The sequence below is a fragment of the Akebia trifoliata genome, chromosome 1, assembly GCF_017979445.1.
Source record: "Akebia trifoliata isolate Shusen 1 chromosome 1, ASM1797944v1, whole genome shotgun sequence".
Classification (NCBI taxonomy): Eukaryota; Viridiplantae; Streptophyta; class Magnoliopsida; order Ranunculales; family Lardizabalaceae; genus Akebia; species Akebia trifoliata.
In genome coordinates, this window is record NC_141375.1 from 3,143,337 (window position 1) to 3,154,621 (window position 11,285).

The window sequence follows — 11,285 nt, forward strand, 5'->3', positions numbered from 1 at the left end:
AAGGTTCAATCCCAATCAGGGGTAGACCCGTGCCTAATCTTTCTCATTTTCTTGGTCACCATAGACTTATAGTGCATTTGGATTCGATATTTTCCATCAAACTTAGACTATTCTATATCGAAACTTTAATCATGTGGTTAAGAGTCAAACCTTTAGAGTCAATGGTTAACCTTGGTTTACTTCCAATCAGGTGATAATTGGTCCCAAATATTTTAAATCCTCATCTATGTCATTTTGGGTCCGTCAAAAGAGTCGTCTAGTCAAAGTACCAATGTTAAGTTCAAGTAGTCCATCCACCCAAAAGGACCTTCTCTCTTTGTAAATAATTGTCCCTGAGTTTTCTTTGAGTTTCAATCCAGTTTTTGTCATTATTTAAATCTAGTAGCCGAGTTTGTCAATCAATGTTTTCAATTCCAATAAAATATAGAAGCTTCTGATTATCATACGTGTAATAATGATTTGAGCATAATATCTAACATGAGGATTGACTTAGAGCTCACTAATCAAACTTAATAAATATTGGAATTAAAGAGTACACTTAAGAAGTGTAAATGGGCACTACATTTTCCTTAGCAGAACATGAGAGAGTAGTAAACTTACTTGAGAAATTCAACAATGTTTCTTGCATGATCTCATAAGGATATATGGATGGATTGTATAAAAATATAGATCAAGACATAAAGTCGAGTGATTTCAAAGTCAAAGATTATTGGTCAAAAATGATATAGCTTAAAGCATCGACAAAGACACTAAGACTTACAAGTGGATCTACCAGGTTTCTCACTCAAAGAGGAGAATTTTCATTCATAAGAGAATAAAAGATTTTCTCAAAGTTTTAGAGTTAGAAAACTCAATCATACTCGATTTCACAAAAGAAGACTGAAGAATATTCATTCTCAAAAGAAGACCTTGTTCGACAGAGCAATTCAGATATCGAATTCCTGAAACTTTGACCAAGTCAAGCAGCATTCACCAAAGGAGGCCTTCTTTGGTCGAACAATCATCCTGTCTTACCAAAAAAGAAAAAAAAAAACCTTCTTTAGCCCTCGCAGCCTTTTAAAAGAAAAATAAAAGCAGTAGCCTCTTCTTTCTAAACCATACCGACCAACCTTGGGAGGGAATCTTAGTATGAACTACGTTTTGACCTAATCCCAAAAGGAAAAAAGAAATATTTGGGGTACGTAGGCAACCTGAGAAGTTACTTCAGGCCCGGTCATTAAAAGAAAATGTATTCTCCTAGGAAAGTGTCATCCAAAAGAAAAATCTACTATTGAAATGTTCAAAAGAAAGAATGCCAAACTAAGGGCATTAGAAAAAAGAATCAAAAGAATTGATAAAAAGAAAAGAATGCCAAACTAGGGGCATTTAAAAAAAAATCAAAATAATCGATAGAAAAGAGAGAATATCAAACTAGGGGCATTTTGGGAAGTTGAGCCATATATCTTTTCTTCCTAAACCATATCCTAAGCCCACCTATTAAGTCCTCCTGAAGGCTAATTGACTCGGTTAAGGTGCAGGAAACTGAGAAGTTGTCGAGTTGGTTATACAAGATCATCAACAAAAAAAAAAAAACAACCCGCTAAGTCGAAACCCTGAAAAGGCGGCTTAGGCAAAATTTAGGGCATAACCATAAAAAAGAAAGCCTGCTAGGTTGAAAACCTGAAAAGGCGACCTAGGCAAAAATCAAGGCATCATCAGAAAAAAAAAAAAAAAAAACAAGCCCGCTAGATTGAAAACCTAAAAAGGCGATCTAGGCAAAAATTAGGACATCATCAAATGGGAGGAAAGGTCCCGTCAAGAAGAAAAATTCAAAGGAAGCTTGTGCAGAAACTGCAGAACCATTCAAGCCACGATATTTGTCTTTTAGCCAAGAGCTCACATCCGACAAAGACAATATTGAAGTCGAAAAAAATCAGAAGTCATCTTGAACATTGTAGGATCTTCAAAAGTATGTTTACTTGTTCAAGTGTTCGCTAATGGAAGATGTAGAATCATCAACCACTTTGAAGAGGAAGATTTTTATTCTAATATTTATCAAGATTTTTTAAGTCCAGCTCAAGCATTTTTCAAAAGAAATTCGAAAGAAAATGATCAATTCTTTATTACGCATATGATAATCTTAAGAGTCTTAAATTTAAGAGAATGTCAGTTCTTCTATCTATCATACATCAGAGTCCATATTTTTCAAGCGTAATCCATTCCATCAGTCTCGTAGTCAAGTCCCAGTTAAAGCCAACCTTGAAACTAGGGACATTTTTGAAGGTCATTTAATTCCAAAGTTTTTGTTCTTAATCACATGATAAAAAGAAAATCATACAAAAGCTTAAAAGTCCGGCGAAATCCAATGATAATTACGAATCTAGATGCATGATAAGCCAATAAAGGCCTGATCTTTCAAATTTTGAACTCGATTTTGAATCATATAATCAATTAATAGGATTGTTTAAGTTCCTATAAATCTAAGCTCGAGAAACGTGGCTTAGTAAATTCGAGTCTGAGAAGCGAGATTCCAACTTTTTGAATCATAGAATGAATAGGCTTTTTGAAGTGCCTACAAACCTAAGTTCGATTCCGAGAAACGAGACTCCAACTTGTTGAATCATAAAATGAATAGGCTTTTTGAAGTGCCTACAAACCCAAGTTCGAGTCCGAGAAACGAGACTCTAACTTTTTGAATCATAGAATGAATAGGCTTTTTGAAGTGCCTACAAACCTAAGTTCGAGTCCGAGAAACGAGACTTCAACTTGTTGAATCATAGAATGAATAGGCTTTTTGAAGTGCCTACAAACCTAAGTTCGAGTCCGAGAAACGAGACTCCAACTTTTTGAATAATAAATAGGCTTTTTGAAGTGTCTATAAACCTAAGTTCGAGTCCGAGAAACGAGACTTCAATTTTAATAGGATTGTTTAAGTTCCTGTAAACCTTAGCCAGAGTCCGAGAAACGAGACTCCAGCTTTGTTTGAAATCATATTGAATTAATAGGATTGTTTAAGTTCCTTAGCCTGAGAAGCTTGGCTACAATAGGCTCCAGTCCGATAAATGAGACTCAAACTTTTTCAAACTCTAAAAAGAATTTCAAATAGGATTTAACGAAGTTCCTACAATGTTATAACTCCAATTACCTTTGTTAAACCTTACTATGATTGTTTTCGTTGCATAAGTGCATCTCAATTTTGAATCATTATTGTCAGTGAGAGAAGATCTCTAGGACCTGGCACATTTTTACTCAGTTTCACACAGCATCACACCATTGCACACACGTGCACTTTTGCATTAGTCAGGGAGAATTTTCTAAAATTCGAGGATCTGACATCGTCAGTGAGAGTTCAAGCTCGAGGACCTAACAACCTTTTAGTTCGAGGAGAGTTTTACCCTCAAGGATCCGAACGTCCCGACGAATTGCTAAATCAGGCTGCAAAATGAACTGTCACTAGCTTTGGCATTCGGATATCGCACTATCTACCAAAATAGATTTGCTATCTAGTTTGCTTCAACCCTCTGCCAAAGAGGGGCATCTGTAGACACCCCATTTTTGCATCCGCCTGATTAATCAACTCGTCAATCCGATTGCAATGATTCCCAATGATGGATGTGTATTCCATTGCTTTATTTTGTTACCAGATATGTTTCAGAAATCCGGATGAGGTATCTCAAATTGACAAAACCTTAGAAACCACGCTACGATAGGAAAATACGACCCCAGAAACATAGAAATCATCATCTGCAAACCAAAAGAAGCTTCACGATAAAAATCACTAAAAATTGACCAAATTACCAAAATACCCCTAACATCAAAACAGCCCTAGAGCCTACATTACGCTTAGGAAACACTCATTCAAACACATAAAATAATAAATCATTTCGCTAATTTTCACAGAATTCGACAAAATTACGAAAATGCCCCTCATAAAGTTCACGACCATTTCACACAAAAATTTCATAAATAACACAAAATAATATTTCCATTGAATTCCTTACGAAAAATCGATTCTAAAACATCCTAGAACATTAAAAATTGACTTAAAAACGTGTGAAAAGTCCTCTCCGGGGGTAAAATGGTAATTTCACAATTTCATAATTAAAAAATTCAAAATTAATAAATAAAACATTAAATAATTAAAGTGAAACATTAATGAAATTAATTTAAAATTTTGAACCTAAAAAATCGATTATTAATCGGACTCTCAGGCAAAATTGTTGAGGGTTCGTGGGATATTTCTTAAGGACCCCTCCATTTGGGGGTCCAAAGAATTAAAGAAATAATGGAGGGGGGTTCTCAAAAATTAAAAGTAAATCAAGCAAGACTAAAGTCAAGGTATTAAAGTCAATCAAGTGAGACTGAAGTCAAAATTAAAGTCAATTAAGCAAGACTGAAGTCAAGATATTAAAAGTCAATCAATTAAGACTAAAGTCAAAACATTAAAAGTCAATCAAATAAGACCAAAAGTCATAATAGAATTCTAATTAAATAATAACTCTATCTAATAGAGTTCTAACTTAAAAACAATTCTACCTAAAACATTCTAATTAAAACACAATTCTACCTAAAATAAGTCTAACTAAAACACAACTCTAATTAAAAAATCTCTAATTAAACACTAACTCTATCCAAATCAACCCTAAAAAACATCTATAAATAGAGGTGCTCATACCCTATTTTCGTATAAAATCATAAATCCTAGGAGAAGTAAGTCTAGAAGCTCCCCTAGCCCCCCATAAACCTTAGTTTTGGAGTCCCAACTCCTTACCTAACATCCCTCCTTCAATTTTAGTCTAGAAAACACCTAAAATCCCTCCAAAAACACCTCCAAATCCGCAACAAACTTGAAGAGTTCAGATTCAAAACAAGGAGATACCTTGATCTAGGAGATCCGAAGTCAAATCCGGAGACAGAACGAAGCAAGGGAGTACAGTACAAGGAGTTCTTTTTGTCAGATCTGAGGGAGCAAAATCCTTGCTATCGGAAAGGTATCAGTTTTTTTTTATTTTTATTTCTATCTAGGTTTTTAGCAATGTGATTTACTTGGAAAGTTAGTAGAGACCGGCTTTGGCCGGGCGGGGTTGGTGCCTAACACCTTCCAACCCCGTAACGTGATCCCCGGACTCTTTTTCTCTTTCGTAGATTAGTTTGCCTTTTTTAGAATCAGTTTGGTTCCTAGACCTTAACAACTAGGTGGCGACTCCCAAACCTCAAGGGTCAAAAGCGGATCCGCGCACCCCACGGATCGAGGGCGCTTTCAGATATTTTGTGAAGAAATTGACTATAAAATCCTTCAATGTTGAAATAGAAACCCTAGTTTCGAGAAAGATATGGAAGAGAGACGACTCTAGGGTTTCTTTGTTTCTTTCGATCATCTTCGAAGCCAATTGACTCTGAAAAATCTAATTAAACTTTTTCTTTCTTTGATTGTTGAATACTCTATGGTGAGTGTCTGTTATTTCTATAAATCTTTGTTGTTTTTCTTCTCATTTTGATTTTATTACTCTTCTGTTATTTGAGAGCATCATCCTCTGAAGGAACATTGGTTGCAGCGTGCTTTTCAACCTTATTTTTCAATTTAAAACTGTCCAATTCTGGTGATTTGATCTGTATCAGGTATGTTTAACCCCATAGAATCAATGGATATGTTAAGGTGACATGATTATTAGTACTGAAAAAATTGAAACATTTCGGAAGAGATTTTCATACTTTTTTTCTTCTAATTTTTTATTTTTGGTTTAATTTATTTTTAATGACCTCCAGACAATATTTTGAGTTCATTAACGATTCAAGGTGACTTTCGATAATGAGTGCAGAAGTTCGGAAGAAATTTCATATTTTAATCCAAATTTTAGTTTTTAATCTGTTCATAATGGCCTAAATACCTTGTTTTTGAGTTCATGAACGCTTTAAGAAATTTTCTTACCTTAATCCTAATCTCTCTATCCTCCGGTGTTCATTTAGGTTTCTCTCTCTCATTATTAGTTTTGGTTATCGATTTCATGATTGAAGTATCTCTGAATTGGAAAACTTCAAGCTTTTGTTTCTAAGAAATGTTTTTGGGAATTTCAGGGTTTTAGTTCGTCTATTAGGATTTCTGAACCCCTTCAATGGAGGTATTAACAATGAAATACAACTTGTAGGTAATCTCTCGAAAGTATCTTGTTATGATTTCAAGGTTTTTTTTAGGATGTTTATGATTCGAGATTAAATTTTACTTATTTGTATTAAATTCAGTTGAGATTTTATGATTTTGGAATAATTTTTGTTGTTTTGTATTAAACTCAGTTGAGGTTTTTAAATTTGGATTGGGAAAACTCTTCTTCAAATAACATTGGCTAATGATTATAAATAATAATAATAATAATAATAATAGTAATAATAAAAAGTTCCTTAAGCCTATTTTCAAGCATGTTGTGCCCTTCACCTCCCCATGGTCGGATGAGCAGTAAATCCCATTGTTACTGACTTTTAACTAAAAATATTATGGGTGCTTGGCATTACAGGAGAGTCTCTTGGGTAAACAAATCAAGTTTTTCAAATCTCTTTTCAATTTAATGGCTATATGCTTGTTGTTGCAAACATCTTTAAAAAACACCTAACTTCTCTCTACAACACCTATAGGAAACTCTATGTCCCTTCTATGTTTATGTTAGTATTGCTTAATAGTTGTATTCTTGCATTCATCATAATCATGAGTTTTATTGGGAGAATTTCAACACAACTATTCTCAGTTCCAATGTTTAAGTAAATCTACTACGTATCTCTTTTTTATGTCATTTCATTTCATTAGCATAACGTTAAATGCGATCATAATCAATATGCACATATGAATCTACATGGGTCATGTCACTGGTTGTTATTAACATGTTGGCATGGACCTGGGTTTAGCTTTGGTCTGCTATATGGTCATTTGTTTCTTGATATTACAGTAATTTCTTATATATAAAAAATACACCCACACCCACACTGTACTCCGCAAAATGCGAGGTAACCAGGTAACTAATCAGATTTGAGAGGTAACCCAGTAAGTTGTCTAGTTCTTGGCTAAGTAGGGTGTCCTATTGATGCAAGTTCATAATAGTTCTGATCTCTTATAAATCTTATTATTGTGTGGTTTCTTGTATTGAATTTACTTCCACGCATGTTATGTTAATATTATCTCCTGCCTGCTATACAAACCCAATAACCTTATTTAAAACCTTGATTGATTTATTCCAGTAGAGGCCTCAAAGATGTTCTTCATGGAATGATGGGTGAGGTAATAAGAAAAGTTCTGAACGGCACATTCTTTGGTAGAATTAGAAACCAACAAAAGGCCCTTTATCTATGCCCACCCTATCTCTTTGACCAAGCATTGACCATTACTTTATGATCTTAACCCATTAATCATAGAGAAGGATGAAAAGAACTTACATGTGCTCGATGGATGTGCCACTTATTAAGAATTATTATACTTAATTTAGCGGTAGTAACCGTGTTACTATTATGTCATTCCATAATACATAACCCCTTCATGCATTGTGCTCACTACACCATACATCCAAACCAACAAGGTGCATTATTTTTTTCTTTCCAAGTATTCTTTGGTTTGTTGTTGCTTGGTCCTATGGACTGGCTCTTGAATTGAAGGAAATGGGTAGGATCAATGGGTTGTGCTTGATTGTTGATCTTTTATGCTTGATAGTAGTTTTTAAATCCTTGTTTTATCTGATTTGGAATTTGGAAAGTGACAGACTCATTGTAAGGAAGTTCTTTTATTTTAGAAATTGATGCCTGCTATTATTTTATTTCATTCTGATTTTTAGGCATCTCTCTGCTTTTAATCTTACTTCCCTTACCTTTGGGTATACATATAATGTACAAATGAATCCCTATACTTTGTAAAGCCAAACCACAGTTGAAAAACCTTCTAGCTAATAATAGTCTCTATTGCAATTTGTCTTCTCTCCTAACTTAGTCTTGAGGGGCAACTTAAAATGAACCCAAATTTCTTGCTGGGATTGTAGGACTCTATGCTTGGCGATGTGTTTCTCTTCTCATCTTTTAAATTTTGAGCTAAAGATGAGTTTTTGTGGCACTTGTTATGTTTCTATAAGTTCAGAAACATTGATTCCTGGCGTCCTAGCTCAACGCCTGTATATGTGGCCTATCTATGCAACATCAATTTGGCTGATTGATGACATAGATTCTTTTGTTCAATGGCATCAATTTGGCTGATTGATGATATACATGAAGTTATATTCATGCACATCAACATAGGACAAATTTTGGCTCCCTAATGTTGGCTGTTGAATGGGACCCTACATGTGTGTGTGCATATATATATATGGCTAAGTACTAAAATATATAGGCGATGTTCTGAAAATTGGTATGCATATAATTGTTGCGTTCGTGTCCTGGCATTGTTGATTGTGCCATTTATCTATCTGTTATTGTCTTAATGATTATAATTTTATTTTCTATGGGATTAGAGTTGGGTCATTGTAAGTACCCCAATGTTGTTCTGCCCACTAAGCGTATGTTCATTATTCATCCTCTTTTATCTATAGTGATAACATATGTTACCGTTCAGGTTTTTTATGTGTGTGTTTGTGAAAGTGTCATTTTCCACATCATGCCTAAGGCTTACCATGTCTTGTTTATTATTTAGGAATCACAATCATTGAATTTTTGATAAATGTTGGATGCCTGTAATACTCTCATCCATGCCTCAATATAATTTTCTAAAGACTTGTAATATACCGTCTTTCTTTTTGTGCAACACATTCACTCCCTTCTCTATTCAGTGGAACTACAGGTCTATGTTTCATTCCTTTTTATTCTTATCATTTTTGCTGAATTTCTCATAAAATGCTATAAATTCAGCAAAAAGGATAATAAAAAGGAGTGAAAGATGATAAGCAGATTTCCTGATAATGAAGAATAAATCAGCAAAAATGAATTTAAAGTAGCTGTCACCCATGTAACATCGAACAAGAATCAAAATTTAATACCAATCTACAAATTAGTTGGTCACCTCAGAAGTAAGGAGCACTCTGTCACTTCTATCCATGAAGAGCAACAACTTGAGGAAGATGCCATCACCTCAGAAGTGAAAGGTTTGCTGGTTGACTCGGGTTTCTCTAGTGAACTCCAAAACATCAGCCATGCTTTGACACAAGTATCAACTGAATCAAGCAAGTGCAAAGAGAAAATTCAACCCGATGAAGATCCACAACAACACACTATGTACATAAGGTCACAATCACTTTCACTGGCTAGTATCTTCAGTTAGGGTCTCTACCCACAACGAACCTCTTTATATGATCGGATACGTGAGGGAGAGCAAAATTCAAAGGATCCTTTTGGATTGTGGATTTGCAGTCAACATTATGTCAATTCGTACCATGAAATAAATTGGCATCTCAGTGGATCAGTTTGCTCGTAGTAAATTGATGATTCAAGAATTCAACCTAAGTGGTTAGAGAGTTATTGACATGATAAGAGTGAAGCTCTCTATTGCGGATTTAGAATTAATAGCGCTCTTTCATGTGATTGATTGTAAGACTTTGTATCACTTACTTCTTGATCGGTTATGGCTTTAAGAAACTAGAGTAGTACTGTTTACGTTACACCAATACTTCCAATATTATCAAGATAGTGTGCAAAAGCACATAGTAACTAAAGACCAGTCGTTCAATAAGATGGAAGCCCATTTCACCAATGCAAAGTTCTATTTGCAAGATGATATCATTCAAGAAGCGCTCTCAATTTCGATACCTTCCTCTAATAAACAAAGAGTAGACAAAGGTAAACATACCCCCACTCCTCAATTTCAGAAGGAAATGGTAGAAAAGCACAAACCAGAGATTGTGCAAACAAGGGTAAGTCAATCAAAGTCAAGTGCATCACCTACAACTGTGAAATCGACTCCAATACTCCGTTACATACCACAATCATGACGGAAACTAGGGTAATCTCCTTTCGAAAAGACTTTGTCAGAACTCAAGTCAATTATCTTTAAAGTTAAACTGAAAATGTTGAAGAAGAGTTAACATTTCCGGTTATACCTTTTGTGAAATTTAACACTGTAAGGCCACCCATCGGAGGATTTACCCCATCTACATCAGTCGCAAAAAACCATAAAGACATCCCTCACAAAGGTAGAGTCCAAAAGTTGGTTCGGTTCTAAAGTTACAAAGTTATTTAAGATCATCGATTATGAAAAAGGTGAACCTGTACGACTGGAAAAAGTACCACCAATCGATCAAATTCACAGCTTAACTGTAATGCAAGTCAAGCTGGTGAGAGAGTCTCATTCACATGAGCAGGTTTAGGTTATATTTCAAAGGCCCCTATCAAAATTTCAAGGATGAAGACAACTTCTTCGCAACATACTACAATGAAGGTCATCATTGGGTCTGAAGAAGAAATATCAATTCCTTGCACATTTATTTTTAAACATGTTTCACAATCAACTGGCAAGGATTCCCACTTTAATAACCTCAGTTGCTTGCTTACCAATGATCATATTTGTATGCCAACACATTTACCTCTTTTACGAACTATTCCGTTCAGCATATTTGTGTGATATCTTCCATGGACAAACTTTATTGATCATGGTGATGATGATTCCATTGAAGCGCGTGTTTCTTTTAAAAAGAAACAAGGAAGTTATTTTACTAATTTCATTATTTTCTAAATTGCATAGTACTTGATATATTAGTTAATTATGTGATTATTGTTTTTCTTATTTTATATGTTTCTAAAAACATTTCTTTACTTGAGTCGTAAGTTGGGTTGCTACATTATCTTGTATCCATACTTTTTGGTGACCAAGAATTCTAAAAATATAGACAACACAAGAGAATAATTTTCTTGATTTTTTTCACAAAAATCCATCATCTTCCAAGTTTTTAAACCTATTCAACTTGATCATCTTTAATCCAACGACTTCAACCTTTTGAAGAAAATCTTTTTTTTTTTTTTTTTTAATTTTAATCATGCATAAAATAAGGAGTTAGTACCATACTTATTTAAACAAAAATAATCTTATTCATAAGCTAAGATTAAATATCTAGCGAGTAACATGCTTACTTTCCTAATAAATAGAAATCTCTGATACCACAACATTAAAAAGAGATCCAAAAAGAGGCATAAGTTGGGAAGCTTATCTTCCAAATCCTCCATTTTTTCAGCCCTCTTTTTTAAACTCAAAGAAGCTTGCCCAAAGGATGATTATCATTTCTGATCATCATGATTCTCCCAATATTGCATATAAAGCATTTTCTTTTACAAACAAAACTCTTCAGAGGACAATC

General features: G+C 34.3%; 1 long non-coding RNA gene across 1 annotated transcript; it reads left to right on the forward strand.

The window, feature by feature from the left end:
* Window positions 1-5,250: 5,250 nt before the first annotated feature.
* Window positions 5,251-9,596, forward strand: LOC147410394 (uncharacterized). The gene is made up of 3 exons (XR_015176570.1): window positions 5,251-5,598; window positions 6,055-6,125; window positions 8,994-9,596. It is a non-coding gene; the product is annotated as an uncharacterized LOC147410394 (long non-coding RNA).
* Window positions 9,597-11,285: the final 1,689 nt, after the last annotated feature.